Source organism: Carcharodon carcharias, chromosome 2 (assembly GCF_017639515.1).
Source record: "Carcharodon carcharias isolate sCarCar2 chromosome 2, sCarCar2.pri, whole genome shotgun sequence".
Lineage (NCBI taxonomy): Eukaryota > Metazoa > Chordata > Chondrichthyes > Lamniformes > Lamnidae > Carcharodon > Carcharodon carcharias.
This window is the reverse complement of record NC_054468.1, coordinates 81,570,947-81,580,174: the sequence shown is the minus strand read 5'-3', so window position 1 is coordinate 81,580,174 and position 9,228 is coordinate 81,570,947. Positions and strand designations below refer to the sequence as shown.

Below are 9,228 nucleotides of genomic sequence, written 5' to 3'. Positions count from 1 at the left end.
TTCTGGAGTTATGTGCAATAAAAATTGTTTTCCTATGTTATAGGGTAAATCTCATTATGAGTGCTCATAGGAAGGAATGGTGCTCAGAAAGGCATGTTTCAGAAGTGTACTAAAGAATTATAGTTAAGGTAGTGCAGAGAAGACATGTTGATGATGATGTCTTGGACCATTTGATGTGTACTGCAGTGTTAGCAAAAATTGCTAGGTCAGAGCCTCTTGGATACTGCCTCTTGGATACGTTCCTGGCAATAATCTTCCTGGCTGCACAGGCATTTCTGAAACCTGACCTCTTTGTTGATGAGTGCACCCTTCCCTGGCAAAGATTGTTGGTGGCCTCTTTCTCCTTCATGGTTAGGTCTCTTTGCAGCATACAACAGGTAACAGTGATGCTAAAGACCTCAGTGGGCTATATCATAAGGTACCTCTGGTTTGTTAAGGCAGATGAAGTTATGCTTCAGAATTCCCTGGGCCCATTGGCAATAGGCTAAGAGGCAGGAAGGCTGGCAAAATAGCATGGGAAGGCATCAGAGATTGGGTTACCCGATGCCTTCCTGTCTCTATACCGTTTTGCCAGTGGCAGGAGAGGTGACAGATGAGTCACCTACCAGGAGCCCAATTGAGCAATTTAAGTGGCCAATTAAAGGCCTCTCCCCACTTCCACTGGCGTAATTGCCGCAGCAGAATGAACTGCTGCCATGTGGGGCGACTGCCAGGTAAACCCTGTTGCCTCCAAGCAGGCTGCAGGAGGGTGGGGCAAGGTGCTCCTTTTTGGGCACTTGATGACCCACCTTGGCAGCAGTGGACCGGCGTGGCAACAGTATCGTCTGGCTTTAAGGACTCACCTTCCCATACCCCTTCCAGGGCCTGTGCCCCTAGACCTCACTTATCTGACTTTGAGGGCACACGGTCTCCTATGCACCTCATCTCCCAAGTGCAGGCACAACAGTATCCATTGCTAGCACTGGCACTGCTGAGGCTGCTGTGCTGCAGGCCCTCTGATTGGGCTGGAAGTCCCAGAGGGTAGGCTGTCATCCTTAATAGGACAGCAGCCCCAGAGCTAACCATTTAATTGGCTGCCACAAGCAAAATGCAGCCTGGGTTCTGCCACCTGCTCAAGCAGGGTTGTCCCCCGCTCTAAACCCCGGCCATCTCCACAAAATCCAACCCAAGATGTCAATGGAAGCCTTTGTAATTAGTCTGATAGCTGCATGGGCTCATTGAACCTAACAGTTGTTTCTGCCCATGGCTGGCTCGAGGGGTTAGCTTGCAAGGATCTTCTGTAATGGTAGCAGTGATGTTCTTGGAGACCATTGTCTTTAGCTTCAAACAGAGTTGGTAAATGATTGCTTCTGAATGTCTGCTGCCTGGTAAGCAGATGCTGACCTGAATGGTCTTGTGTGCTAGATCACTGGCCGGCTATGTAATAACAAAATGGAACCCCTCCCAAATTGACTGGGCCATTGCATTGTGGCCACACAGAAATCATCTGTGGCCTCCCTGAACTTTTAAATCCATTAATGTAAAAAATACAGTCATTACTGCTGTTGCTGTTCAATGGGTGAATCAAGTCTAGGCTGCATTTTGCTTGTGGCAGCCAATTAAATGGTTGGCTCTGGGACTGCTGTCCTATTAAGGATGACAGCCTACCCTCTGGGGCTTCCAGCCCAATCAGAGGGCCTGCAGCACAGCAGCCTCAGCAGTGCCAGCACTAGCAATGCAGAACACATCAGTCACCTGGCTGATACATTTGGACATTGCGTATTTATTCATTTTGCAGATGTTCCCTGTGAGAGCTTGGAACTAGTTGAGGGTTGCTGGCATCCTGACTCTAAGTCTACTTGCAGGCGATAGTACAGCTCTATGACTGTGTCCCTGGTGAACCTAACATGATCTCTGGCATTGCTAGGTAGCTATTTCTGGGCCTGTAGTCACAGTTGCTTGGTTAATGGTCCCATCATGAAATTCAAGACGAGGAAAGCACTGTGTGCAATCATCATAACTTTCAATTCAATTACAACAGCCATTAATGGAACAGCCCAGCTGTTAAAGAAAACAATTAGTGAAAGGGCAAAATGTGACTGGCCTCTAATGCCCATTGTAAATGGGCCACCTGAGAACAATGTTGGTGTGTTGCATACCTCCTGGATTTACACTGTGCAGCAGTTATTCACTAATTTCAATATCAGGCATTTAACAAGTTTCTGCACATTCTGTGTAACAGCGATCAATAGCAGAGGCTCCTGATTTCTTGGTCCCTACTCACCCATTTATTGTCAGAGAGACTATTCACATTGATTAAAAATTATGTGATTGCTCACAAGCTGGACTACATTTCAGGTTACTGTACAACTGAGGTATTGGAAAGACATTATAAGCTGTGAGTGAAAAACCAAGCAGTTTGTTAATCTCATCTCAAATTTCATTACAGTTTTGAAAATGTATCAGTCAGAATCTTTCCTCTAACTTATATTATTGTTGGCAGCATTCTGAGACCATTATCTATATAGTGTGATGGTCTGGAAGCAGACCAAAGTTATACTGCCAACAGTGCTGTTTCTTACACTAAATTTAATGACATGAAGAGGTCAAGCACCTAGATAGATCATTTTTCATTGAGTGCGCAGGTTGCAGTGTTTCTTCTCTTAAAATCGCAACTTTGTCACTTTATACACCCTGGGTCACATTGCGAAGATTAACCACAATCTTTTAAATTTGTTATTCACCCGGATGCTGATCCCATCATGGCCATCCCAACAGTACAGCACCCTATTTCCCCAGAACTGGTGCCAGTGCCCCATGAATCATTTCTCCCATTTCTTCCACCCCAATCTTTGAGCCACGCATTCAACTCTCTGATCTTATTTACCCTACCCCAATATGCTTGTGGCTAAGGTAGTAATCCAGAGATTATTGGCTTTGTGGTTCTGCTTTTTAATTTAGTCCCAAGCAGCTCATATTGCCTCTGAAGAACTTCTTTTATAGTTCTACCTATGCCGTTGGTCCCCACTTGCACCACAACAACTGGATCCTTCCCTTTCCACCCCAAGTTCCTCTCCAGCCCAGAGGAAACCTCCTTAACCCTGGCATCAAGCAGGCAACTCAGCCTTCGGGACTCATGTTCCCAGCTGCAGAGAACAGTATTCAGCCCCTGACTATACTGTTGCCTACTACAATTATATACTGTTTACCACCTGAATGGCTCCCCTGTACCATGGTGCTTTGGTCAGTTTGCTCATCCACCCTGCAGCCACAGCTCTCATCCACTCAAGCTGACAGAACCTCAAACCTGTTGGGCAATTGCAGGGGCTGATGTTCCCCCATTGTTACCTTCTTGATCCCCATACCTACCTCACTCACGGTCGCATCCTCCTGTCCCCGACTAAGGACCAGTTCAGAAGTACCTCACCTCAGATAAGGACATAAGAACATAAGAACTAGGAGCAGGAGTAGGCAATTCAGTCCCTCGAGCCTGCCCCACCATTCATTACGATCATGGTTGATCTCATTTCGGCCTCAACTCCAATTTCCTGCCCTCTCCCCATAACCTTTCAACCCGTTACTAATTAAAAATCAGTCTATCTCTCCTTAAATTTATTCAGCACCCTGGCATCCACTGCACTCTGAGATAGTGAATTCTACAGAATCACAAACCTTTGAGACAAATAATTCCTCCTCATCTCTGATTTAAATCTACCACCCCTTAGCCTAAAACTATAGCCTCTCATTCTAGAAGGGAAAACATCTGCTCCACATCAACTTTGTCTATCCTCTTTAGCACCTTATGTACCTCAATTAGATCTCATCTCATCCTTCTAAACTCTCACGAGTATAGGCCTAAACTGCTCAATCTCTCCTCATAAGACAATCATAAGATTGATTGGAATCAATCTAGTGAACCTCCTCTGAACTGCCTCCAGTGCAACTACATCCTTCCTCAAGCTTGGCCTAAATAGCCAAGTGGTTATGGTACTGGTTTTGTAACCCCAAGCTCAAGAGGTCAAATCTCACAATGGCAACCGATGAAACAATGTAACTTCATCTGAAACAGATGGAAACGTGTTTGTACTCGAAAGAGTTACATCCTTCCTCAAGGGGACCAAAACTGTGCACAGTACTCCAGGCGCAGTCTCACCAGTGCCTTGTGCAGTTGCAACAACACTTCCCTATTTGAGCTTGGCCTAAATAGCCAAGTGGTTATGGTACTGGGCTTATAACCCCAAGATCAAGAATTCAAATCTCATCATAGCAAACTATGAAACAATGTAACTTTATACCTACGGCCATACTAGTCTGAAAACGCCCGATCTCGTCTGATCTCGGAAGCTAACCAGACTCAGGCCTGGTTAGTACTTGGATGGGAGACTGCCTGGGAATACCAGGTGCAGGAGGCTTTTGGCTTGGCCTAAATAGCCAAGTGCTTATGGTACTGGGTTTGTAATCCCAAGCTCAAGAGTTCATTTAGCTTGGCCTAAATAGCCAAGTGGTTATGGTACTGGGTTTGTAACCCCAAGATCAAGAGTTCAAATCTCACAATGGCAAACTATGAAACAATGTAACTTCATCTGAAACAGATGGAAACGGGTTTGTACTCGAAAGAGTTACATCCTTCCTCAAGCTTGGCCTAAATAGCCAAGTGGTTATGGTACTGGTTTTGTAACCCCAAGCTCAAGAGGTCAAATCTCACAATGGCAACCGATGAAACAATGTAACTTCATCTGAAACAGATGGAAACGTGTTTGTACTCGAAAGAGTTACATCCTTCCTCAAGGGGACCAAAACTGTGCACAGTACTCCAGGCGCAGTCTCACCAGTGCCTTGTGCAGTTGCAACAACACTTCCGTATTTGAGCTTGGCCTAAATAGCCAAGTGGTTATGATACTGGGTTTGTAACCCCAAGATCAAGGGTTCAAACCTCACAATGGCAAACTATGAAACAATGTAACCTCATCTGAATGGGAACAGATGGAAATGTGTTTGTACTCGAAAGAGCTATCAAGAGTTCAAATCTCACAATGGCAAACTATGAAACAATGTAACTTCATCTGAAACAGATGGAAATGTGTTTGTACTCGAAAGAGTTACATCCTTCCTCAAGTTTGGCCTAAATAGCCAAGTGGTTATGGTACTGGTTTTGTAACCCCAAGATCAAGAGTTCAAATCTCACAATGGCAAACTATGAAACAATGTAACTTCATCTGAAACAGATGGAAACGTGTTTGTACTCGAAAGAGTTAAATCCTTCCTCAAGTAAGGGGACCAAAACTGTGCACAGTACTCCAGGCGCAGTCTCACCAGTGCCTTGTGCAGTTGCAACAACACTTCCCTATTTTTATACTCTATTCTTTTAGCAATAAATGCCAAAATTCCATTTGCCTTCCTTATTACCTGCTGTACCTGCGTACTAGCTTTCAGCGATTCATGCACGAGGACACCCAGATCCCTCTGCACTGAAGTATTCTGAAGTTTCTCTCCATTTAAATGTGACTACCTCCTTGAACAAGGTGTCCAGGTAACTTCCCCTCTCGCTGTTGCATTGCAGTATCCGAAGCTCGGATTCCAGCTCATCAGCTCGGACCCGAAGTTGCTCAAGTTGTGGACACTGACTGCAGCTGTGGTTGTTGTGGATCACACTGGTGTCCACCAGCTCCTACATACTACAGCTGTTGGGGGAGTTTGCTGTGTGCGTGTTGGTTGCCACATTTCCCACATTACAACAGGGACTACGCTTCAAAAAGTATTTAATGGGTAGTGAAAAGGAAAGTGCAATTTTTCTTTATGATCCAACTGTTGGTGAAGTTGATTTTTTGCAAGGATCGAACTTTCAGCCCATTAGTTACAGGCCCTTAAATACTTAGGCTGAAGAGAGACTGATTTCTATGGAGACTGGGAAATTTGGGGCTGAAGTTGGTTGTGTCAGATTTCCATATAGTTTGCACTGGAGCTTTAAATTCTAGTTGGCAGTAGGAGCAAGAGCCAGTTTTTCACTAGCCCCGCCATACCCCCACAATTCCAACACATCAAGGGTCTTGCCCATCAGAATTCCAGGGTGTCCCAGAAATGTCATATTTTATGGCCTCAGCTACAACGTCCCACAATGGAACTCTCAGCAGCTGAGAGCTGGCATGAATTGAGGGGCAAGAGGCACCAAGCCTTTGGTGATAGTTAATCCCTCAACAACATTCCCCAGGAGGCCTGCTCACTTCATTGAGAGCAGAAGATCTAACTGAAAGGATTTCCTTTTTAGCTTTTCCAAGCCTCCCCTCAGCTTTTGGAGTTCTATGGCACTACCCTGAAATTCCAGCTGGTGATTGGGTCAGGCACTGGTGAAGTACCCTGCTAGATACGATACAAGTATCGTACTCACCTCCCCATCTCTGTGATTTGTGGCTAATGTCGTGGATGGGCAGGGGTTCTGCTACTCCACATCTGTACTAGCAGAGCAAACCACCCTCCCATTCGGACCTACCATTTTTGCAGAACCTGGAAGTTCCCCTCCAAGCCACAGACCATCCTGGTTTCGAACTATATCGTTGTTTCTTCACTGTCACTGGGTTGAAATTTTGGAACTCCCTTCCTAACAGCACTGTGGATGCTCCTACACCACATGGACTGCAGCGGGTTGAGAAGGCAGCTCATAACCAACTTCTCAAGGGCAATTAAGGATGAGCCAACAATGCCCACATCCCATGAATGGATTAAAAAAAACATGATAATAACATTTTTTTTCCGCTTTAAGCTAAGTCTATGATTTCACATTAGTAAATTTAATGTCAATTGAATTGATGAACTTGGCACACCATACTACTTACAATCTTGTCACTCAGTTTAGTTAACCAGGCTTGACCATTGGTTGAGTATATCCTGCATTATACAATACAAGGAATAAGATACCCTGCCTATACATATAATGAGATTGCTTGGACATCTCCTGCAGTATTATTCAAAGATGATGACTTGAGACCTTGGCTCAAAGGGCAGCTTAGAACTGAGGCAGTGAAGGTCTAAGGGATGTCAGAGAGCTAAGGACATGGGCAAAGTTTTCTCTCATTTTTTTTGTAGTGCACAGCCTATTCATTTAAATGTATGGAGCCGTTAAATATTTTGTGTGGCTGCGTACATGCAGTAACTTGACGTCACTGGCTTGATCTTGGCCTGCTTGGGAATTTCCAGGTTGCTGAATGGTCACACAGCTTAAAGAGAATATTGAACCTAGATAGTGAACTGTATGAGGTTTGGGAACTGAATGGTGGGCGACAGCTGAACTGGTGACAGGAAAGCAGGGAGACTGCGAGCAAAAGGATCAGCCAATTAGCAGTCTTTCCTTGGTTTGCTGCAGACAGAGCGAGGACAGATATGACAAAGAAAGGGAGCTGAAATAGGGGCAGAGAGAGGATGTAGAGATACAGAGGATGACCACTTAGATGATGTTGATAATAAAGATCCCATCGTCATGACCTGGGGAAGCGGGTAAATGTGGATGAGCTCTTATAGATCAAGGATGAGTGAGTGAAAGAGGCAAAATGTAGACTTGTTGGAAGTTCAGGGTTGATGGGAACAAGAGACATTTTAAACTTCACCAACACCGAGAAAGAACAATTAAATCATCAAATTCTCAAACCTTGATCCTAACCGACTGTGCACATGCCTGTTTCCAATTGGACCGTAATGGGTATCTGGGCATATGAGTAATCCATTTGGAGAGGTGGGTCCATAATTATAGTTTTTAAAAAAGGATTCTTTCCTGATACTCTCGCAATGATGCCTCCTGCATGTTTCCCATTTGTGAAACTTAACAGCTAACAGGAGACAGGAGAAAGTGGATCGAGCGGCAATTACATTTTTATAGCACTGCTTGTGGGCCAAGAGGAGCAGGGAGGCTTTCCCCTAACTCTCATGCCAATCTTCTTCCACGATCAGCCGCCCTCCCACCCATTTCAAAACTTGCAAGTAATTGTCAGGCTGAAAACCTGCACCACTGCCCCCGCCTCGTAACACACCACAAATCACTAAACCTGCAGTCTCGTCCACCCTCCTTCCCACCCAATCATCCCCAATGGTCACCGGCTCCAGCCTTCTACTGCTAGTTTTCCTGTCCAGCAGTCAGTCAGCCTGTCAATCATTTGGACAGGAAACAGAGTACAAAAGCTGACAATGTGGTCCTGCCATTAAGCACAACAGGAGCCCCATGTTCCTGGTATTTGTAGGTTCCCTGCCACACCAGAATCATACTTTCTTGCCCCCTTCCTGCCCGCCCCCCCACCTCAGAAATATTGGGGTCATAGAAGTGGATGGGGTCGTAGCAGGATGGAGCACAAAGGCAGTGAAGAGTTCAAGAAAAGGAGCTACATAAAAGTGAAGGGCAGGTGGATGGAAATGAAAAACATAGTTCATGCACTTCTCCAAATCAAAGCAACAATAGGAATTAGAGTCAATATAAATACCAGCACCTGGGCCTGAATATGATTAAATCAAATGATGGTCCACACAACTATGAAAAGATGAGAATAGCCAACACCTGTACAACTAGTAACATTTCAACTGGAGAAAGTGTGTGTAATTGAAACTCCTGTTGAAGGTAAGAATGAAGTTCAGCCCAGCACAACAGTGTGGAAGTAGCTGGAAGCTGGTTGTGGAGCTGTTCGAGAAGGAATCAAGGTATGAAGATAATCCTAATGAGGAACGGAGGTTTGGAGGGATTGGATTCCCATGGTGTATAGGTGATGACGGGGATCAGAAATTATCAAGGTGGTCAAAAAACATGAGAAGAGTTACTGGTGTATCTGGGGAGAGAGAATCCAGTGAAGATAATTTGAACTGAGCTCAGCAGGGCAAGAGCAATGGGTTGGCCTGGACAGCCTCGGAGGAACCTCAGGAGAAGGTAGAAATGGGCAACAGGTTGAAGGCACTGAAATTAAGGACAGGTGGTTTTGCATCTTTTGCAATTTCTTTCTTCTTCATAAAATATTCCCCTTTGAGTATCCTTGCTTCAGTGCAACTGAGAAGTGGATGAAATACACAGAGATTTAAATCCATTTTCCTGGAAGCCCTTGCAGCAGAAAACAGCAGGATAAGAAGAAAACCAAAAATAACATGAAGCTTGTCTTCAAAAACCACCTTTCAGAATGGCAGTAAACAGTAGCTCACTGCACATTTCAGTGGGCTGACTTTAGGTGGTCTTTGTATGTAGGTGGGCTTGGAGACAGGTTAAGTTTGTTTTATTTTATTTTC

General features: G+C 44.9%; 1 non-coding gene across 1 annotated transcript; it reads left to right on the top strand.

Annotated features, from left to right (window-relative positions):
- Positions 1 to 4,272: 4,272 nt before the first annotated feature.
- On the top strand, positions 4,273 to 4,391 carry LOC121275513. Its single transcript, XR_005942483.1, has one exon. It is a non-coding gene; the product is annotated as a 5S ribosomal RNA (ribosomal RNA).
- The last annotated feature ends 4,837 nt before the right edge of the window (positions 4,392 to 9,228 follow it).